Source organism: Pseudophryne corroboree, chromosome 10 (genome assembly GCF_028390025.1).
Source record: "Pseudophryne corroboree isolate aPseCor3 chromosome 10, aPseCor3.hap2, whole genome shotgun sequence".
NCBI classification, from domain to species: domain Eukaryota; kingdom Metazoa; phylum Chordata; class Amphibia; order Anura; family Myobatrachidae; genus Pseudophryne; species Pseudophryne corroboree.
In genome coordinates, this window is record NC_086453.1 from 21,112,937 (window position 1) to 21,125,219 (window position 12,283).

General features: G+C 43.6%; 1 long non-coding RNA gene across 3 annotated transcripts in view; it reads right to left on the reverse strand.

The window, feature by feature from the left end:
• Positions 1-507: 507 nt before the first annotated feature.
• Positions 508-12,283, reverse strand: part of LOC134965830 (uncharacterized) — a 107,684-nt gene continuing 95,908 nt past the window's right edge. For all 3 annotated transcript variants that reach the window (XR_010188518.1, XR_010188520.1, XR_010188519.1), the window contains 3 exons: positions 4,321-4,490; positions 2,732-3,182; positions 508-987 (listed from right to left, as the gene is read on the reverse strand). This is a non-coding gene — a long non-coding RNA (uncharacterized LOC134965830). The remainder of the gene's footprint in view (positions 988-2,731; positions 3,183-4,320; positions 4,491-12,283) is intronic.

Consider the following 12,283-nt stretch of genomic DNA (forward strand, 5'->3'; position numbering starts at 1 on the left):
AACTGGTTAAGAAAAGGTCAAGGAAAAGTACAGTAAGCCAATATGGTTCTCCAAAGATGTAGTGACTACTGCAAAAGCAAGCAAGATGGAAATATAAGTATAGATGCAAACAAGATCCAACTTATTAGGTTGTAGAAGGCTATCAAAACAACCAAAGAAAAAGAAAGAGAACCTATCTTAAAACAAACCAAAGAAAAAGGAAAAGAACTTATCGAAAAACAACCAAAGAAAAAAAAAGATAACCTATCAAAAAACATCCAAAGAAAAAGGAAGATAACCTATCGAGAAACAACCAAAGAAAAAGGAAGAGAGCAGAATAATATTCCTAATTATATATGTTGGAGATTTCTTGAATTCTTGACCTTTATCAATTACTACTCTGCCTACATAATAACAAATGTGTTGTGATTTGTAGTCCCAGCTATAATAATACTTCAAACACTAAAGAGAACTTGGATCTTCAACCAACTGAAAAGCAAAACTCATAAATGAAGTTTTATTGCATTTCCATCATGTGACTATAACATTTTTACAACTGATTCTTCATATACAACATTATGCAATTACAAGACATGCTCATGTTGCTTAGGAGGAAATTTGCAATGCACAAAGTTACGTAACATATTACCCAGAAATTACTTATCATTATTATCCACCTGATCAGGTTCCACCTGGTAAAAGTATAGCACGTCTATTGTCTATTTTTATTGTAACCTTTTATAACTCTCATTTGTAGAAACTAAGCATTGTTCATTTTTTGTAAATAATATTTTTATTAGCTTCAGATTTTTTTATTAGTTTATATATACGTTCTGGAATCATAGTTTAGAAAAAGCTACTGATCGCCTAAGCTACCTTACAACTATAGAAGTAATTAACAGAGGCATTCTTTATGTTCAGAGACTATAACTACTGTAAATTGCTTTTGGAACCTGTTGCGCTGCTTCCACAGGTCTTGGCAGACTACCGGGTGAGATAGCTGGTCACCTAGCAGGGAAGAAAATGTTAATTATAGATTAGGTCCTGATATATTTTGATTTGGAGCATTGAAAATGAAATATAATTTTATTTTCTAGAGTTGGTGTTTGGTGTAAGAAATTATACTCTATCTGATACTTAAAATTGGCAAAAAAAATTGGCTTGTATGGGTATCCGGGCAGGATCCTGGCACCAGAATCCCAACACTACTTGGAATACTGATGCTGGGATCATTACATAGATCAAAATACCAGCACCGGGACCTGAACAAAATCCCAAATCCCAAACAAAAAACTGCAGAGAATCCACTCTTGTAAACCATGGGGGATGGGGGGATTAGGTGTAGGCTGCTGGGGAAGGGTTAGGATTAGGCTGCAGGGGAAGGGTTAGGTTTAGAGTGAGGAAATGGGGGTTAGGCACCACCGGGGATGGCTAGGGTTAGGCTGCGTGGGGGGGGGGGGAGTGTTAGGGTCATGGGTGCGGGTAAGGAGGGTTTGGGGGTTTGCGGATTAGGGCTGGTATACTTACCAAGTTGGTGTCGGGATCCTGAGCGTCAGGATGCCACTGTCGGTATTCTTAATGCGGCATCCGAAGCGCTGGGATCCCAATACCATCCCCTTGCAAGTGGCTACTAGATATACATTTAATGCAAAGTAATCCTCCCTATTTGTTTCTTTTCTATTTTATTTGGCAAGGGTAATCATTTACCACTTTGATTGACAAGTGTCAGTCAAATGATTCCATGTCAGTCAGTGACTATACGCTTAGATTCAGTATTGTATCAAAATATAGACATACAGGGGGGTATTCAATTGTTTGAAAAGTCAGTTGGGTGTCTTTTTTATTTCTATCTAATAGACAGGAAAAAATAAACACCCAACTGACTTTTTGAACATTTTTAATTCCCCCCATAGTTTATTGGTGAACATAAATGATGTTCAGCAAGTCAAAAGAGTGATGGCCAAACAAGAATTATTACTCAACTTATATGTGAAAGTTCATAAACATGTCCTTCATATCTTCAGTCATCTGAGGGGAATCCGTCATCACAGATCACGCTTAGACTTAATGGTCAATCATTGCAGAAATATGGTACTAAGTATTGACATTCCATATCTCAAAGCCTTTCGCATACTGTATTTCTTTTCTTATGGAGCAACTCCCATAATCTGGTTCTAACTGGTATTTGACCCATAATGCTTAGTGTGACCACTCTGTATTACAGACAACGTCATTATTCATTATCTTATCTTCAAGGTCTGTCATCTTCAGTCCTACGTATATGTACAGACTCTTCAATGCCTCTAATTTCTATGTAACACATATAACAAACATGATCCCATTACAATGTAAAAACCTGCATTGTCCATTTTGGTTGGGGCTAACTTTAATGCTGACGGGCGGGATGCCAGCGGTCAGATTACCAGCCACCGCATCCCACTGTTTAGAATCCCAGCATGTGTCAGGAAGCAAGCTACCCCTCACCCCCTTACTCCCTAACCCTAACCTTCTTTTACTCTAGCCTAACCCTAACCTTTCCTCCACGCAGCCTAAACCTAACCCTCCCCAGTGTTGCCTAACCCTAACCCCCACTCCCAGCAGCCTAAACCTAACCCTCCCCCCTGCAGCCAAACCCTAATCCCCCCTGCCCACAGCCTCAATTTACCCCCCCCCCCCTTCTTGCAGCCTAACCCTATCCCTCCCACCGCAGCCTAAATCTAACATCCCATCATCCCCGTCTCCCCTGGCTTACCTCTCAGATGTTCAGGGAGTCAGCTGATCAGGATCCCAGCTGTCAAGATGCCGGCCCCAGAATTCTGATCAGTGCCAGGATTCCGGCATCACTGTGTTGACCAGATCCCGCACATCTACTATTTCCTTATGCAGAATACAACAACATTTGTACTATGATTACATATTAAATTAAATATATCAGTTACTTATAAGGAAGTTCATATAAGTAAAGTTTAGTACAATAAAGTCTTGAAAATATTGGTAAGTGTGTGAATCCAACTCAAGTTAAAATTTCCATGATAAACATAGAGGTAAAGATTGTGCCAGATCTTGTAGCTCTCTTGTCTTCCTGACTTCTCTTGTACCAGAAGCCACTCTCTGGTCATCATCATTATTATCTCAGGAACACCTTCATTGAAGTCCTTTTATCTCCTCTTCCAACCACTGTAAAAAAAAACTCAACCTGTTGGCTAAGAAAAATAAGCAGTGTGAGATGAACCATAAAATCAAAACAAATTAAACTATTCCTTATGCTACTGCTCTTCCATCTGTCTATTTCTTTCTGCTGGGAAACATTTCCTCAAACAATCTTATCATAACACACAGGGGTTTTATCATAAACCTTTGTCTTCTTGGCCATCCCATTATAACAAGTCTTTTACCACTTAACTGACTATTTATTTCGCTGAAAACTGCTCCGAAATTGTTGGGGGTTTTTATGAGTGAATTAGGTGAAGAACATGACTTTAACCTTATCCCAAATGATTTTAGTAAAAAAAAAGAAAAAAATAATATATATTTTTTTAAAATATTTTTTTTCAAACATTGAAACATCGATCAGGAACATCGCGACCATCGGAACATCAGGAACATCGTGACCATCGCGGCTTTCATTTTGAAAGCTGGGACAGCCTGCAGGTATAAAGGGGGGGTCTGGGGTGGCTTGGGATGGTTCATTTACTCTCCCTAGCGGCTGCCATTGTCTGCAGCCGCTGGAGGGGGGGATCCTGCTGTGCTGACCGATCAGTAGTGATCGGCAGCACGGCAATCAGTGGGGGAGAGTGCAGGGAGGTCCCTCTGACAGCAGCAGCAGAGGGAAGTTTCCCTTCCCTGCCGCTGCTAACACTATCTATCTGACTGGTCGCATCCTGTGCGACCAGGTCAGATAGAGCACTTGCAGGCATGGTCACATCTGAGGCCACCATGCCAGGCAAGTGGTTAAGCCTTTGTCACAACTTCATGATAGTCTCTTAGTTTGTGTTACTCTGCTTGAGGTAACTTCATTCCTGAATGATGATGTTCTGTACTGTAGCTGTACAATCCAGCTCTCTTTTTCCATCTTCTGGTTGAATTCAAATTGCCATACCTGTAAAGTTGTTATTTCAAAGTTCATATGGCCTTTTTCTGTGTCAGGCAAGCTAGTCCAAATACTCAACTGCTGGTAAACTTGACAGTTCACTGTAACATCAACCATGAACATCAACCATGGCATGGATACAGGTCATTTTTTTATTTAAACTTGCTGGAGCAAAGTGTCAAATCTTTAATGGCTTCTGTCATGATCCTGACTTTACTCCTCTTATTGTAGTACCTGGTCTTATGACTTACCTCTGCTATCAGTGCGGCATTCCAAGTATATCCTGTTTTGCTGAGTTCATTATCTAAGCCAGTGATTTTCATCCTTTTTAAATTTGTGGCACACTAAACAAAATTTTTACATTTCCAAGGCACACCATCAATTTTTTGGGCTTCGCAGTAATAAAACACATTGGCTCCCACTGTAATAAAACAGATTTATATTAATGCCACACACCTACCCAAGAGTAATTCCACTCATTACCCCCCCAGTAATGCCACACACCTGCCCCCCATAGTAATTATACACACATGCCCCATTCTAATTCCACACACCTGCCCCCCCCCCCATAGTCAAGCCACACACATGCCCCCATTGTAATTCCTTACACCTGTCCCACCCATAGTAAATATACATACCTGCCCCTCATTGTCATTACACACACCCTGCCCCCACATAGTAATCATACACACATGCCCCCTATAGTAATTCCACACACCTGACCCCCTTACAGTAATATAACATACACCGGTCCCCCACCATAGTAATTCTTTGCACATACTTATGTGAGTTTTATATATATATATATATATATATATATGTATATTTCTAACCTTAAATCTTTTCCTCTCAGTGGGGAGCGCTGGGACAAGAAGCAGCAGCAGCGTTTGAGTGTGCACTGCAGGTGGGGAGATCGGGCCAGCTGATGCGGAAGTGCAGCGCTGCCCGGTGAGCACGGGTACATCTGGCTGGTGGCAGCGGCGGGTCTGTGACACAGACCTGCCGCTGCCACCAGCCAGATGTACCTGTGCTCGCCGGGCAGTGCTGCTCTGTGTGCGGGAGCTGCTGCAGCGGGTCTGTGTGCAGGCGGCGGCGCCGGGTCAGTGTGCGGGCAGCAGGCGGCAGCAGGACTGTGTGGCGGCAGGCGGCGGGCATCTCTGGCTGGCAGCAGTGGCGGCACACCTGGCAACTGCCTGCGGCACACTAGTGTGCCGCGGCACACCTGTTGAAAATGGCTGAATTACAGCCTCAAATCTTTTTGAATATGATGCCACAAGCTTGGCACACCTATCTTTTTTCGCCCGTTCCTTTTTACAGCACCTCTCAAGTTCCATCAGGTTGGAGCGGAAGCGTCGGTGCACAGCCATTTTCAGATCTCTGCAGAGTTGTTCAATCGTATGCAAGTCTGAGCTCTGGCTGGGCCACTCAAGGACATTCACAGAGTTGTCCTGAAGCCACTCATTTGATATCTTGGCTGTGTGCTTAGGGTCGTTGTCCTGCTGAAAGATAAACCGTCGCCCCAGTCTGAGGTCAAGAGCGCTTTGGAGCAGGTTTTCATCCAGGATGTCTCTGTACATTGCTGCATTCATCTTTCCCTCTATCCTGACTAGTCTCCAAGTTCCTGCCGCTGAAAAACATCCCCACAGCATGATGCTGCCACCACCATGCTTCACTGTAGGGATGGTATTGGCCTGGTGATGAGTGGTGCCTGGTTTCCTCCAAACATGACGCCTGGCATTCACTCCAAATAGTTCAATCTTTGTCTCATCGGACCAGATAATTTTGTTTCTTATGGTCTGAGAGTCCTCCCAGTGCATTTTGGCACACTCCAGGTGGGCTGCCATGTGCTTTTCCTAAGGAGTGGCTTCCGTCTGGCCACTCTACCATACAGGCCTGATTGGTGAATTGCTGCAGAGATGGTTGTCCTTCTGGAAGGTTCTCCTCTCTCCACAGAGGAATGCTGTAGCTCTGACAGAGTGACCATCAAGTTCTTGGTCACCTCCCTGACTAGGGCCCTTCTCCCCCGATCGCTCAGTTTAGATGTCTGGCCAGCTCTAGGAAGAGTCCTGGTGGTACCAAACTTCTTCCATTTATGGATGATGGAGTCCACTGTGCTCATTGGGACATTCAAAGCAGCAGATATTTTACTGTACCCTTCCCCAGATTTGTGCCACGAGACAATCCTGTCTCAGAGGTCTACAGATAATACCTTTGATGTCATGGTTGGTTTGTGCTCAGACATGCACTGTCAAGTGTGGGACCTTCTATAGATAGGTGTGTGCCTTTCCAAATCATGTCCAATCAACTGAATTTACCACAGGTGGACTCCAATTAAGCTGTAGGAACATCTCAAGGATGATCAGTGGAAACAGGATGCACCTGGGCTCAATTTTGAGCTTCATGGCAAAGGCTGTGAATACTTATGTACATGTGAGGTCTTATTTTTTTATTTTTAATAAATTTGGAAAAATCTCAAAAACAATTTGTTCATGTTGTCATTATGGGGTATTGTGTGTATAATTTTCAGGGGAAAAATGAATTTATTCCAGTTTGGAATCAGGTTGTAACTAGTGATGAGCGGGTTCGGTTCCTCGGAAACCGAACCCCCCCGAACTTCACCCATTTTACACGGGTCCGAGGCATACTCGGATTCTCCCGTATGGCTCGGTTAACCCGAGCGCGCCCGAACGTCATCATCCCGCTGTCGGATTTTCTCGAGATTCGGATTCTATATAAGCAGCCGCGCGTCGCCGCCATTTTTACTCGTGCATTGGAAATGTTAGGGAGAGGACGTGGCTGGCGTCCTCTCCGTTTATTCATTGTTGAGTTGATGCAAATATTTGTGCTTGCTTATATCATTGTGGGGACTGGGGAGCAGCTTTTTATTAATATAGGAGGAGTACAGTGCAGAGTTTTGCTGATCAGTGACCACCAGTTTTATCCGTTCTCTGCCTGAAAAAAATGCTCCTTATCTGTGCTCAGTGTGCTGCATACAGATGTGTCCACTTACATCTTTGCTGTTTTGCTAAATATGTCACAACATGCAAAACACGGCTAAGCTGTTTTTCACGAGTAACAGGTGGATAGATTTTAAAATTATTATTTGCCACGATAGAACATGTATAAAGTAACATATTAAAAAAGCAAACTAAGAAAAATCATAAGGCATGGCTAAATCTCTGAGTCTATGGCATGCAAAACTGTGCCATACATGGCGGGATATAGCAAAGATGTATGTGGACACATCTGTATATCTGTGCTCACACTGCTTAATTGTGGGGACTGGGGAGCAGCTGTATTATATAGGAGGAGTACAGTGCAGAGTTTTGCTGACAGTGACCACCAGTATAAGTTGTCTGCCTGAAAAACACTCCATATCTGTGCTCAGTATGCTGCATATATCTGTGCTCACACTGCTTTATTGTGGGGACTGGGGACCACCAGTATAATATTATATAGGAGGAGTACAGTGCAGAGTTTTGCTGACCAGTGACCACCAGTATACGTTGTCTGCCTGAAAAACACTCCATATCTGTGCTGCATTGTGTAGTATCTAGTAGTACAGTGCATAATTTTGCTGACCACCAGTATATAATATATAGGAGTACGGTACAGAAGGCCACTGCTGTACCTACCTCTGTGTCGTCAAGTATACTATCCATCCATACCTGTGGTGCATTTAAGTTTTGCACAGTTTGCTGACCACCAGTATATAATATATAGCATTACGGTACAGTAAGCCACTGCTGTACCTACCTCTGTGTCGTCAAGTATACTATCCATCCATACCTGTGGTGCATTTCAGTTTTGCACAGTTTGCTGACCACCAGTATATAATATATAGCATTACGGTACAGTAGGCCACTGCTGTACCTACCTCTGTGTCGCCAAGTATACTGTCCATCTAGATTCTATACCTGTGGTGCATTTCAGTTGTGCAGTTTGCTGACACAGTGACCACCAGTATATATAGCAGTACGGTACAGAAGGCCACTGCTGTACCTACCTCTGTGTCGTCAAGTATACTATCCATCTAGATTCTATACCTGTGGTGCATTTTAGTTTTGCAGTTTGCTGACAGTGACCACCAGTATATATAGCAGTACGGTACGGTAGGCCACTGCTGTACCTACCTCTGTGTCGTCAAGTATACTATCCATCTAGATTCTATACCTGTGGTGCATTTCAGTTGTGCAGTTTGTTGACACAGTGACCACCAGTATATATAGCAGTACGGTACGGAAGGCCACTGCTGTACCTACCTCTGTGTCGTCAAGTATACTATCCATCTAGATTCTATACCTGTGGTGCATTTTAGTTTTGCAGTTTGCTGACAGTGACCACCAGTATATATAGCAGTACGGTACGGAAGGCCACTGCTGTACCTACCTCTGTGTCGTCAAGTATACTATCCATCTAATTCTATACCTGTGGTGCATTTTAGTTTGGCAGTTTGCTGACACAGTGACCACCAGTATATATAGCAGTACGGTACGGTAGGCCACTGCTGTACCTACCTCTGTGTCGTCAAGTATACTATCCATCTAGATTCTATACCTGTGGTGCATTTCAGTTGTGCAGTTTGCTGACACAGTGACCACCAGTATATATAGCAGTACGGTACGGAAGGCCACTGCTGTACCTACCTCTGTGTCGTCAAGTATACTATCCATCCATACCTGTGGTGCATTTCAGTTTTGCACAGTTTGCTGACCACCAGTATATAATATATAGCATTACGGTACAGTAGGCCACTGCTGTACCTACCTCTGTGTCGTCAAGTATACTATCCATCCATACCTGTGGTGCATTTCAGTTGTGCGCAGTATATATAGTAGTAGGCCATTGCTATTGATACTATCATATAATTCCACACATTAAAAAATGGAGAACAAAAATGTGGAGGTTAAAATGGGGAAATATCAAGATCCACTTCCACCTCGTGCTGAAGCTGCTGCCACTAGTCATGGCCGAGACGATGAAATGCCATCAACGTCGTCTGCCAAGGCCGATGCCCAATGTCATAGTAGAGAGCATGTAAAATCCAAAAAACAAAAGTTCAGTAAAATGACCCAAAAATCAAAATTGAAAGCATCTGACGAGAAGCGTAAACTTGCCAATATGCCATTTACGACACGGAGTGGCAAGTGGTTCAGCTTCACATGAGGATGGAAGCACTCATCCTCTTGCTAGAAAACTGCAGTGCCACTCCTAGATGGGCCAGGTATTTGTGTCGGCCACTTGGGTCGCTTAGCTTAGTCACACAGTTACCTCATTGCGCCTCTTTTTTTCTTTGCATTATGTGCTGTTTAGGGACTATTTTTTTGAAGTGCCATCCTGTCTGACACTGCAGTGCCACTCCTAGATGGGCCAGGTGTTTGTGTCGGCCACTTGGATCGCTTAGCTTAGTCACACAGCGACCTTGGTGCGCCTCTTTTTTTCTTTGCATCTTGTGCTGTTTGGGGACTATTTTTTTGAAGTGCCATCCTGTCTGACACTGCAGTGCCACTCCTAGATAGGCCAGGTGTTTGTGTCGGCAACTTGTGTCGCTTAGCTTAGTCACACAGCGACCTTGGTGCACCTCTATTTTTCTTTGCATCATGTGCTGTTTGGGGACTATTTTTTGAAGTGCCATCCTGTCTGACGCTGCAGTGCCACTCCTAGATGGGCCAGGTGTTTGTGTCGGCCACTTGTGTCGCTTAGCTTAGTCATCCAGCGACCTCGGTGCAAATTTTAGGACTAAAAATAATATTGTGAGGTGTGAGGTGTTCAGAATAGACTGAAAATGAGTGGAAATTATGGTTATTGAGGTTAATAATACTATGGGATCAAAATGACCCCCAAATTCTATGATTGAAGCTGTTTTTTAGGGTTTTTTTGAAAAAAACACCCGAATCCAAAACACACCCGAATCCGCCCAAAAATTTTCGGTGAGGTTTTGCCAAAACGCGTCCGAATCCAAAACACGGCCGCGTAACAGAATCCAAAACCAAAACACAAAACCTGAAAAATGTCCGTTGCACATCACTAGTTGTAACATAACAAAATGTGGAAAACGTGAAGCGGTGTGAACACTTTCCGGATGCACTGTATAATTGTTCATGAGCAGCTATAGAGTTGAATAATAACAGTGGGACTTTACCTGCCCGTACTATGATCCTGCTATTAACCTGATACGCTTTTTATATATACATTTACTAAGATCAACTTGATCTTTTATATATAAATAATATGTGTGTATTCATGTACTTTTACTGTTCATGCATTCCTAACTGTTTAGGTATTATTTTATCTATCATAAAAGCGTCCCGCCCCTGCTTCGCATGAGAGCTGACTTGCTTCACTAAAATCGTCACTGCTCGTCTCCATTTTACAATATATTAATGTTTCATACACCTAAACCTTCCTCGACAAATGCTCTATAGAAATTTGAAAACCATATCTAAATCCATCCAGTGTTTTTTGAGATTAGCCCGAAAAACAGACAGACCCCTAATAGGGACTTTATTTTATACTACAGATGAAGCCACGCTCATTGAGACGCGGCTACATCGCAGACGGGGGCGCCCAGCGTGCCTGGGTGCACCTGTGCCTAAGCACGCTGCCGAGCGCACAGAGATGCTCCCATTCACTTTGAATGGGACGCATGTGAGTCTACGACGCATGCGTTTCCCATTCATGCCCAGGAGTCTGCCTCGTCGGGCACACTCAGTCGCAGATGGATCCACAATTAGCGTGGGTCCATCTGTATGTAGAGATACAGGCTGGGGCATAGCTTGAACTTTGTCGGCCACATATCAAAATTTGAAGGGGCACCCAAAGCTTTAAATTTAGCAGCAAATTTGCTGAAGGCACACAGTTCCTTGAACTCGGATTCTACTACATAATCCCTTTAATCATTATTAAAAGGAAAATTGTTCTTACCTGCCATCTTCAGGTTCAGTTATGTCGCTCTGAACACGGACTTGTCTTCTGTTCATGCTTCTTCTGATTAGCAGCCACCAGTGTTTGGAAGGAGGCAAAGGCACAGTAGGAATGGTGGTTGAGGCAGAGTTACAGATAGGTAGTGGTGGTCAGAGGAAAACATGAGGAAAGGGGGTCAGGGCAACATGTTAAGAGGGGGGTCAGAGGAACACATGGGAAGGAAGACGCAAGAGGCACATATGGCGAGGGGAGATCATAGGGACACATAGGGAGGATGGAGGCAGAAGCACCCATGAGGAGGGGGGCAGTGGTACAATTGGGGAGGCAGTGGTTAGTGGCACTCATGGGTGGGGGGCAGAGATATACTGTATATGGGAAGGGGAGATGATAGGTGTACATAGGGAGGTAAAAGGCAAAGGAACTAATGGGGAGGGGAGTCAGAGGCACTCTTGGGGAGTTATTGTGGTACAGTTGTGTTTCCGCACCAATAGACAATCAAAATAAACAACAATAATAATATACTGATGAAACCAACTCTAAATTTTCAAAATGCTGGTATTGCCAGTTGTAATTAGTGATGTGCACCGGACATTTTTCGGGTTTTGTGTTTTGGTTTTGGATTTGGTTCCGCGGCCATGTTTTGGATTCGGACGCGTTTTGGCAAAACCTCCCTGAAAAATTTTTGTCGGATTCGGGTGTGTTTTGGATTCGGGTGTTTTTTTACAAAAAACCCTCAAAAACAGCTTAAATCATAGAATTTGGGGGTCATTTTAATCCCATAGTATTATTAACCTCAATAACCATAATTTCCACTCATTTTCAGTCTATTCTGAACACCTCACACCTCACAATATTATTTTTAGTCCTAAAATTTGCACTGAGGTCGCTGGATGACTAAGCTACGCGACACAAGTGGCCGACACAAACACCTGGCCCATCTAGGAGTGGCACTACAGTGTCAGGCAGGATGGCACTTCAAAAAAATAGTCCCCAAACAGCACATGATGCAAAGAAAAAAAAGAGGCGCAATGAGGTAGCTGTGTGACTAAGCTAAGCGACCCAAGTGGCTGACACAAACACCTGGCCCATCTAGGAGTGGCACTGCAGTGTCAGACAGGATGGCACTTCAAAAAAATAGTCCCCAAACAGCACATGATGCAAAGAAAAAAAGAGGCGCAATGAGGTAGCTGTGTGACTAAGCTAAGCGACCCAAGTGGCCGACACAAACACCTGGCCCATCGAGGAGTGGCACTGCAGTGTCAGACAGGATGGCACTTCAAAAAAATAGTC